The sequence below is a fragment of the Thunnus thynnus genome, chromosome 14 (genome assembly GCF_963924715.1).
Source record: "Thunnus thynnus chromosome 14, fThuThy2.1, whole genome shotgun sequence".
Lineage (NCBI taxonomy): Eukaryota > Metazoa > Chordata > Actinopteri > Scombriformes > Scombridae > Thunnus > Thunnus thynnus.
The window spans coordinates 10,594,373-10,605,577 of record NC_089530.1 but is presented as its reverse complement, the minus strand read 5'-3'; the positions used below and the strand labels follow the sequence as shown (position 1 = coordinate 10,605,577).

Genomic DNA, 11,205 nt, shown 5'->3' with positions numbered 1-11,205 from the left:
GAATTCAGACTCTGATGCATTCCACTGCCTTCTCTAATGTCTAATATTTTGTCTTCCTTTCATCTCTGTCAGGCTTTCTTTTCCTCTCCTCTCTGATGTTAGCTTTAAGCCTCTTTCTTACTCTCTAGGACTGCACATGAATCAGTATTCCATTCTTAGTACTGAACTCACTATTATAAAGATATATTCTCAATATCTGGGGTCAAGATGAACCTCTGCTACAATTAAAACCTGCACAAATTTACCCCTGCCAGTCAACATTGTCCACTCCAAGACAATACTTGTTTATTGTATGAGAGCTGCTTTAAATTTTGGATAGTTTAATCATGCTCCATCACTGAGAAAGAAGAGCGTAAGAGAGAGAGAGAGAGAGAGAGTCTGATTCACATCTTGAGAGTTGGAGGCAAAGACTGTCTGCTCCTTTTCTTGGCTGAGTGACCCCATCCAGCATGGAAAATTACGGGGGCAATATAGTGCAATCAGTCCTCTTGTCTGCTCCAGCATGAAGGATGGAGATTTGGCCTCGAATGAAGAACCACATTGCACCTCATAGCGGTGAGGTTTGAGCCAGGATGAGCCTTTAGGGATGTGAAAGGGTTGTTTTTCTCTCTTTGCTCCAGACAGTTAATTAGCATTCAAGCCATCCACTGTGTATCATGCCTTCCTGTGAATAAAACACAAAAGGTAGACAAATCATAACCTGACGTATTGAAAATGAGGCTGGGAGTCTGGGAGTGAAGATTAGAATTGTGGGTTTAATTTTCCACAGGTTAATTTCCACATTTTCAGATTACATCAAAGCTAATGTTTTGCAAATATTTTTGCAAGTAAAAGTTCAATACAAACAGACAAAATGAGACACCGACTATTAGCGATTGAGAAGTTGTAATTGTTCGAGCTATTGCCATGTGCAGTGTGGGCTGGTGAGTTTGTTCCTTCTTGAGGCAGTTGGCTAACATCTCAACCTTTCTGCCTCTCCTGTACCATATGTGACGCCTTCAGTGTGTCGTTTTTTTGATGAAACTATACTTTGGGAATGTAAATTGAGGGGGAGTCTATAATCCTTAATGCCACCGGCATTAAATTGTATCTCAGTGAAAATAAGAATAATTAGTGGTTGTAAATCAAAGTTTAGGAATGTATCTCTCTGCTGAAATAGAAAAACACTGCTCATCTGCTATCCCATATCGTGTTAAGCTCACTGACTGGTTTGTGTCTGAAATAGACAAGAACTCTTGTTGGGCACAGACTGGTTAAGAGGAAGTGCTCATTCTCTGACACAGACACACAGACACACATACCCACTGGTAGGCTTTGAATCTCTAATCATTACTCTGTGTGATTTCCCACTGGGTTCTCCGGCCCTAATACGCACCGTCATTGACAGCACATAACAGGATAATTTGTTTACCTCCTCCTTTGGAAGCATGTGAACGTGACCTAGTCAGTTCTCTCATTGCTTAGCCGGTGATGGGCTAAATCTTTTTTTTTGCGCCTATCTTGATCATTCTGCCTGCCCGTAGTAGCCACAGAAATTTAATGATTCACTTTTTCTTCAGAGGTTTTGAGGGCTAATCCACGACCTTCTGTGTAGCTGTAAATTGGTCCTGATGATGTTTATATAATATTTTATAATTAAATCTGTTTTAGGCTGGCAAACATAAAACTTCCCCATCTCCTGTAGTTTCTTTTGCCTGAAGAGTCAGTTTCCTGGATACAAATTAAGCTTTGCTCTAAAATAAAAACATCTTGTTAAACCAAGACTTCATCTTTCAGAGAGGCTTGCTTCCCAATTTAACCTGTCATACAGGGCCTTTGGAAAAGAGGCCAACAGATCAGCACATCATTTATAATGCTGGTGGTGAGTTTGCCCTATATTGCACACCCATGTGTGGATATAGGTAATCTGTAAAGCATTGGACTGAATATTTAAGTGCAAATGTCAGCCCGCAGCTTTACTGGTTTGGTTCATACTCAAGCACTGTATATTACAAGTAAAGTCAAGTCAATTTTTATTTACATTATACTCAGCATTAGCATCTTGGAAAATGAAAAATCTTCATAGTTTAATGGAGGGCAGTGTATACAAGCTAGTTCAGATAAACTACCCAAGTGCTATGCTCACGCCTGGCTTTATTTTCTGCTACACCCCCTTCATAATCGGGCGGTGCATTCAAGCCGCTCTTCTCACTCAGACATTCCTGTTGTTGTGCATTATCTGCAAACAGCTAAAACAAACAAACCTGCCACTACCATATGCACACTTGGCTGTCAACAGCCCAATCAGAATACTTACCTAGATTGCTTTGTGGAGGAGATAATAGACCCCCACAGCAGACAGTTTGACTTGTCAAAGCAGAAAGAACACAGGTGGAATTAATAAAAATTAATCATGACTGCATTAGGTGAGTCAGTCTCATTACTGACATGGCTTTCTGGGACATTTAAATGAATGGAGCCATCATTACTGTTATTATTTACATCTGTACTGCTTTCCAAAATGTCTGCTGTGAAAAGGATCTATTGTGTTTGCTTACCTAGTCCACCTGCTGCTCCAGGTGTTATTTGCAGCCATTTGTCAAATCACATACAGGCCACAAATGTGCACTTTTAGGGAGGAAGCTGGAGTTGTCCTGTTCTTGATGTGGTGACAGGACAGATTTATTCTCCACTGAGATGTCAAACCACTGCATTACTTCAACAAGCTAAGTATTTTCTGCTTTTGCTAACATGTACTGTATGTTGCGAGGCAATGCCTTAGCCCGATTTAGGTAGTTGTGCTTAGCAGTGACTGTTGGTTTGAGTTGCTTGTAACCAGATTACATACAGGATGATGTCTTTATGGTGACTTTAAGCCATTTTAAAGGGGACATATTTTAGAAAGGGAGACTTCCATTTCTTTTTTGATTATAAAGCAGGTCTAGGTGCTAAATAAATACTGCGAAAGTATCAAAACGCTCTGTCCACGGAGAAATGCACACAGCCCTTATTCAGAGACTTCTTTTAAAAAAAGTTGTTTGGCCTTCCTTATGTAGGAGTATTAATACTTTATTAATGAATTACTTCGTCATTAGGGCACCACCTCCTTTTTGGTTAGGATTTGTTAGTGCCAGGAGGGAGCACTAACCCTTGTTCAGTTTAATCAATGAATCAGTCCCATAATCATAAATTCTTGTCCCAAACAGTGACCTCTGTTTACTGCAGCTCAAAGAAACAACTAAACACTTTTTGGATAAATGAAGACATTTATTAATAGCTAAGGCCTAAGAATGATAAAAAATTTAATAAAGAAAATTATTCCGCAAGAGTGGCTCGAAGTGCGTGACTCGAGGCTTAATGCTAAGGGAAAAGCTAATTCAATTTCTCTACATATTTTTTTTAATTTTAACGTTGTTCGACATCAACCCTTGATCACAAAGCCATGTTATGCCTTACTGTTGAGGTGTCTTGTTGTGGTAGAGGCGTCATTGGCAGGTCCAGCGTTGTTTGACGCAGCATCACCAGCGGTGTTACAGTGGAAGAGCCCGGATCAGCTGTGGGCTGTAGCGCATCTCAGTGGATGCAGAGGCGTTGAATATCGGTAAAGAATCAAGCCGTCTCAGGCTGCCCTGGCAGAGTCTTCAGGCCGGCTTCACCTCTGGGTTGCAGTCTCTCAGAGAGCAGTTTCAAGCGTTCTTCTTTTTCTTCTTCTTCTTCCTCTTCCTCAAGGGTTTAAGTTGCAGATTCAGGCTTTTGGTTGGCTTGTAGTAACTTAAGTTGAGTGTCGAATAAAGTTTAGTCTGACTACGCTCAAGTCTTCAGCGGCGTCTACTTCAAAATAAAATACTGTACGTGGAAATACGAGACTTAATGTTACTAATGAAACAAAACAAATTAACTTGTTGCAATAATATATATATATATACACGTTATGTTATATATATACACGTCTTAAGAGTATTCTTGACTTCTTGGAGGCCAGCTCAAAGAGGAATCTCTTTGAGGCTGTTTTTATAAGTTAGAATAAAACGGGAGGAGTTTAAGTGTCTTCTAAAGGGTTTCCCGCCGAATTATTGATGGATATTCAGTTTCTTTGTTCCGGAGGCTTTAGGTGTGGCTGGTGGTCTGCAGCCTGCGTCTCCTGAAGTAAAGGAATTTGGTGAAATCTAATTCTGAGTTTTTACATGCAAAAATTCACACTTCAAGTCAATGTTGCCTATTATTTCACATTAAAGCTGTAAACACATTCTTTTCATAGTGTCCAAGGATTCATGATATTTCTGATTAATAACGGTCCTGTCAGCTTGTATCATATTTGTAAAACCATTCAAAAACAGTTAAGCAATTTACATGATTCATGATAAGTCAATTCTTCTAATAACAAACATTAACCTTCATATTAACACTTCACGATGTCTAAGCATACAACCTTCATTAGTTCAACATTCTCGAACTATTTACACAACTTAAACCATATTCACTTTCAGAAACATATTTAAATGTAAGTTGACATAACTTACTTTATAATATAAAACCATTCAATGTGACTATTGTTTAACAATAAAAGAAACTTTAAACTCAAATCCTTCAAATATTATCTTTACATTCCTTTTATTTTAGAAACTTCAGTCTTTCAGTCAAACTACTTGTCTAATTTAACTACTAAAATATGATTGTTTATGAGGCAAATGGATCACAAGTTAAACACTGAAAATACAGATACATGGTTATTAAACATTCAGTAACTCTTCACATAAGGGAATTCAACTCTTGTCAATAGAGGAGCAGTATTGTTACCTGTTAGTATAAAAGGATAATACAATCTAAGTCTTCTATCTCTTTAGTAGACAGTCATACACCTATGAAAGTTATACTGTTTTTCATGTATTTACATGACAAATAACATGATATAAGTAACATGATGGTTAGACATTTAATTTACATGAATTTCAGGTTTGTCTCAGATTTGAAAGGGGCTTCACGAAGTCCTCAGGAATGTGGATTAGTTTACGGCTTTGGTGATAAGAGCCTGTCTTCCATCTATAAGGTGGGAGTTGTTTTCCTCTGGTCCAAGTGGCCTTTAGGGTCATTTCATGCTTTTCATGCTATTGTAATTCAACTTATCGAAATAGTTTATTAGGAGGTCTTTCTGAGTCTGTTGAGTCCGATCAAACCCCCACTTGGAGGGTTGCAAAGGTCAGTTCTGCAGGCTGAGGGTTTGCTCTTACAAACTTAGGAATCCAGGGAGTCTGTCTCTTATTTTCCTTAAGAATCAAAGATTAGTTAACAGAATTAAAGAACAAGCGGTTGTCCTCCTACACTTAAGATTGTGATGAACTATACATTCCTTGCCTTACCTTGGTGGGGCAGCCTGCCCCTCCAACGGGACCCCCTGCCCCTGAAAGAAACTAAATATGCACTTATGTGCACGTGTTTCATTTCTGCTGTCATTTTGCTGTCATTTATGGTCATGCTAGTTTCTCTCTTCTCTTCTGCTCTGTGTGCTACAATCTGTTACCTGGGTGGTTGGCCTGGGTGTACGTCACTCATAAAACAGTCAGCCAATCAGAAGAGAAGGGCAATGAGCAGACACAAAACAGCCTGTTTCAGGCTGAGTGAGACAGAGGGGCTGCATCCATGGCTTGTACAATTGTAACTAGGTGCCTTTGGACCATAAAAACATGCAAATGTTTGTAAATAGACAATTTAGTTAAGTATCCCTGCAAGTCATGCCAGTGAGCCAGCACAGTACACACACACAGTAGCACAGTAGCAGAGCTAGAACTGATAGTCGTTAGTGAAGGTGTTACTCACACCTGTGCAGCTCCTTCTCTGACATGTCAAAGTGTCTGCCATGAAGAAGCTCTGTTGATGTCTGGAATATAGTACCCTGTTGGCTACAATTCTCAGCTTGGTTTTTTTAATCAGACACCTGTTATGAAAGGTGTCACAGGCATACATTTCTGTGCATTTAGACAGTATTATGCTCGAACTGTATGCTGCTGTCTGTTTTATTGCTGCCCTGAATATTTGCTTGTGGGTAATGTCAAGGCGTATGCTGAGTGCTAGTTTCTTCTCTTATGCTGCTACTACTATACGTATTTAGCTATGTGCAATATTTGCAATGGTATTAATTGTGAATTGTCGTGTTTCTTCTGGTTAGGGTTAAGCATGTGCTTTGTGATGCCCTTTATGCTGTTTATTTATGTAGTGATTAAATATGTGCACTCATGATTGAGCGTCATGGCCTTCTGAATTGGTTTTGTGGCATGTTCCCTCTGAAGGTTGCTGCTGTTTTAAAGGGCATGATGCAATCTGAGGTCTCTAGTAAAGAATGATATTGTTTGTTGGCTTAAGAGACACCATTCAAATAAATATGTTTCTATAATAGAGAGCTACGTGGTGGTTCACATACTTCAGTTGCATCTAAACTGCTGAGCTCCTGTTGCATTATGCTGCTACACTCAACTGCACTCATTGCCAGTTAAAGCTCATACCCATGCACTAATGGCCATCTGCTTATCACAGCACATAACCTTTCATAAAATGAGATTATCTTCTCCAACCCATAAATTTGTGATTTTAATATGTATAAGTAAATACTGTATCTGCTTCATGGCTAAATGCATATCAGGTGGATTGTTGGTTTTGGATTTAGCCTCAGTTAACTAGATAGCATACTTCTGTTGTGGTTGGTGGTGCTTAGGAGGGCAATGGTCACGAGACGTAGAGTCCACATATTGTTTGTCATTGGGCTCTACATCAATGCTATCAACTCCGCACATAGTCACATTATAATCTGTTCGTTGTTTGGTGACATTGGGTTTACAGTGAACACACTCGAGCGTGTGAGTTCAACATTGATGTTTACATGATTCAATAAACCATTCTGCATAGAGCTGAAACCTTGAACTGGTGACTGAAACATTGGTGCTAATTATGAATAAAGAGTGCAATATGTGTATGAGAAGCAGTAGGGTACCGAATATGTTAATTTGTAGATAAAACCAAAGTCACATCAGTACTCTTTTTGAAGGCTTTATGTCAAGGGCACTTTTTCAAGTTCAATTCCAGCTGAGTGCTGGTCTTTTGAACGTCCAGTATGTGCATCCCCACTGCTTTAAATTCATTTCAGTCAAAAGCAGCTCAATGTAATTAACTTCATCACTATACTCCCATCTAATGAGGGCTTGTGTTTGCCAGCAATGGCAGGTTTTTATCCAGGCCTCTGATGGAACGTGTTGGGGGTGAGTCTCAATGGAGACGGACACAATGGCGACCTGAATGTCACTGGCATCTTTGAGCCTCGCTCATTTGTGAATGTCTGTCCGCAGGCCAGAAAAAAACTCTCTGCCCTCTAGAAGGATGAGTTTGTCACACAGTGTCATTTTTAAATTGGACTCCATTTCTCCCTGCCCACCCCTGCTCAGTTTTGGATCTCACATGAGCTTCATTAGCATTTGCAGGAACTGCGAGACATTTACCACCATGGATTGTGACAGATTTCACAAGCTCAATTTTACTGTTGCCCTGGGGGGGAAGAGGCAGTATTCACCATCTGTTGATTGTGACTGTATCCGGCACTTCCATAAGAGGCTGCCTTTCCGCCAATGTTAACAGCCCTATGATAATTCTGGTATCTACACATGAACTGGAAAAATACTTTAAAGGTCCAGTGTGTAGAATTTAGTGTTATCTAGCAGAACAGACTTGGCAGAAATGGAATATAATATTCATAAGTATGTTTTAATAGTGTATAATCTCCTGAAAATAAGAATCGTTGTGTTTTGTTACCTTAGAATGAGCCCTTTATATCTACATAGGGAGTGGGTCCTCTTCCATGGAGGCCACCATGTTGCGCTGCCATGTTTCTACATAGCCCAGAATGGACAAACCAAACACTGGCTCTAGAGAGGGCCTTTTTCGCGAGTTTCGTGGCTACCATAGGTTTTCCTACACACTAGTAAGGGGAGAGAGACAGGAGGACTATTCATTTGGTTGCAATCTGCAACCTCACCACTAGATGCCACTAAATCTTACACACTGGTCCTTTGATTGTCCTGGAAGTTGAGGCTAATTAGGTTAATTATTTTTATTAATCTGTGTTTTCTTGAGTATATATTATAAAGTTATTAGATGTCAAAGTTAGTTTTAAAGTTCATTAGTTTTTAACAATTTGTCAGTATCCTTTCACTTTCAGATTAGCTTTAGTCCTCACTGGATTGCATAAACCTTGTTGTTAAAGTACTGTTATTTTAAGATTGGCAGGTACGTGAAGGTCTGTTCAATTTGTTTAGCAGTGTGTAAGGGGGCAATATTGTGGGAGTTGTGCTGTAGACTGATTATGCTAGCTGTCTTCTTTGCATGTAACCACCACCAACACGTCAATCAGTGGAATAGTGTGAAAGTCACTGCGGGAATATGATCTGCACTGTGTTGCAGTGATTGGGTGTTGTCCTCAGTCTCACCTCAGTGGAACTTGAGATGATGCAGCAATGGATCTTATTGGTTAAATAAAGAGCACATTGATAAATGATAAATGGTTCTTGCAGAAGTGAGAGTTTTTGGCTCACTAGATTTGCTGATATGAACCAAGATGTTTCTTAAATTTTATGTAATGGTGTAAGAGAGAGAGATGGAAAAAGTATATAAAGCCAATAAGGGAATAGTTGGGTATTTGATCTGTAAACAGGACATCCACAGATTATAAAAACACACTTTTACATACACAAGGAACACTTGTGCAGGAGAGGTAGGAAGCTGAAAGCTTATGCAAAGACCTCTCCTAAAACCCCAAGACAGGATAAACAGAATTACATTAAATAAGAATGAGGGGTTGAAAGGCTACTACAAAATAAAGAAAAAAAGAAGATGAGGAGAAAAATGTTTACATGCATGTAAATATGAAGCTACAGCCAGTAACCTAGTTTAGCACAAAGACTGGAAACAGAGGGAAACAGCTAGCCACTGTCCAAAGATTTAAAAAAAAGTGCCAGTACCTCTGAAGCTCATTAATTAACATGTTATATCTCTCTATTTGTTTAAGCTGTGCAAAAGTGTTAAATACGATGTGGTTTTATGGGGTTTGCATGCACAGTTTCGGGATTCTGACACATAACTCCCATAACATCGCAACTTACTGTTATACACTTTGATTTCCCCCTCCTTTCTTCCATCCCTCCTCTCTAAGTTTAAACAAGTTATTCAGTTCCTTTCTTACATTGCTTGAGGGCTCATGTCTTTAGTTAACTTATTTTGTTTTAAAAACTCATGTAAAAAGTTTGTTTCAGTGACATTCACTGGCAATTAGCTTTCAACTTAATGACTCACCTTGTGTGGCTTCCTTTGTGAAATACTTTTAATCATAAATTCAGTGCAGAGCTGACAAGCTAACACCTTGAAAAAGCATTTCATATTTGTGCGGCTGGCAGGGCACTGCAGCCCTTTGAGACCGCAAGTATTTCTGATTATGTTCTAATAAGAGGAGATAGAGGTGCTGTGCAGCAGGTTGCACAGATGAGTAGCTGCTCTGAGTGGATGTGCTTTTACATGATTTTCTTTAGACTCCTGTGAAAGTTGGAGAAAGAGATGGAACTTCAAATATTCATGAATAGTGCTCAACCAAAAAGCTTTCCACATATTCCACAAAGTAAACTTGTAAAGGAGATAAGGACAGCATGTTCTCTAATTCAGGAACATACAGTGTGTTGGTTCAATGAATTTCACTGGTTTACAATAATCATAAAATGCATTACAAAAAAACACTTTTATATGTTAATGTGCTTGACTTCTTTGAGGGTTTTTTTTTCAAGAACATCACAAAACAATTTAAGAAAAAAGCGCAATTAATAAGGACACACGTGCAGACACATGCCCAAGATAAAAAAAAATTACCAGTGAATTAGTACAAAAACCATTTTGAAGTTCTAAGGCAAAAACATCTCAAACATACACACTTGAAAACACAAAAACAGACACATCTCACTATATGCTTACAAACAAGCATTGCTCGCATATGCAAGTTGTTACTCGTATATACACCTCATGTCTGCATGGTTAGATCAGAAAGACTGGCACATTTCTATTTTAGTATCAGCTGTGTTTAAACTTCTTACTTTTTGAAGCAAATGATTGTGCCATGTAGTGCTGATTCAATCTGGGCTCAAGTCAGTGGAGTGCTGTTAAGTTAGATTAGTATATTGTCTGCAAGATTCTCAGAGGTTCCACTGTTGCGTCACATCTGAGGCTGGAAGCATGAAGTTAACATATGACATGGGGAATATTAATTGTGCTCACAACACTGGATGTGGAGGGTTCACAGTGACTGCCAGTTGGAAGTGAACACAGAAAAAATTTCTCACATGGTAACAAGTGAGTAACCTGTACTAATGTGATTCAATACTGTGAAATTGTGAAAAACATTAATTACATATATATACACTGATGGAGAGAAAACATCTGTAACATGTTGGGAGCAACAACTGTAGTGTTATTGTATGGTCTCATATTCCAACAGTATACAAGATGTATTTCTGGAAAAATCAATGAGGGTCATCAAACACCAACCAACAAATTGCACCAGCACTGATAAATCTCTGCCACGCCTTATAGAGGCCTGTAATTGAAACAAATAATAAAGCCATATATTCACAATAGAGATGAGTAAGTACTTAATTAGTGATCCAACAGAAATAGAGGTAATGTATCACAAATGCAATATTCTGTAACAATAGTGCTTTATCATTCAGCTTCACACAATGCTGATTGTTTGCTTGTACTATAGCACTGTCCTCCATCGCTGAGCAGGTGAATTAGTTGGAATTTTTGTACCAAATCTAGAATCACAAAGTGAGTTATGAAAGCGTGAAATCCTAGAATCTAAAGTAATCATTCATAATTGCTATTACAACCCTATTAAAGCTCTGCTTATATACAGTATGGTCATTCATGCAGTAGAACTGGAAAAAACAAACAAACTCATTGAAGCTTTAAGTAAATGCTTATCACCTTTCACTGCAGCGAATTAGCGCTATCTGAAAGTGTGGCTGGCACCAGCAGATGAAGTGCTATGGTGGTGATGAGTGCTATCACCAAAGCTTTCTCTTCTGAGGCTTGACAAACACAATATTTACGACAAGCCCTCTGACAAACAGGACAAGGCTGTTTTCCAAACCTGCTGCATTTTACTTTTATGAGAGGCGGGTGAGAGCGGTGACAGAAGGAGCG

General features: G+C 38.9%; 1 long non-coding RNA gene across 1 annotated transcript; it reads right to left on the bottom strand.

Moving 5' to 3' along the window:
- Positions 1-23: 23 nt before the first annotated feature.
- Positions 24-2,947, bottom strand: LOC137196834 (uncharacterized). The gene is made up of 3 exons (XR_010931331.1): positions 2,538-2,947; positions 2,297-2,346; positions 24-664 (listed from the first exon to the last, which is right to left on the bottom strand). It is a non-coding gene; the product is annotated as an uncharacterized lncRNA (long non-coding RNA).
- Between the last annotated feature and the right edge of the window lie 8,258 nt (positions 2,948-11,205).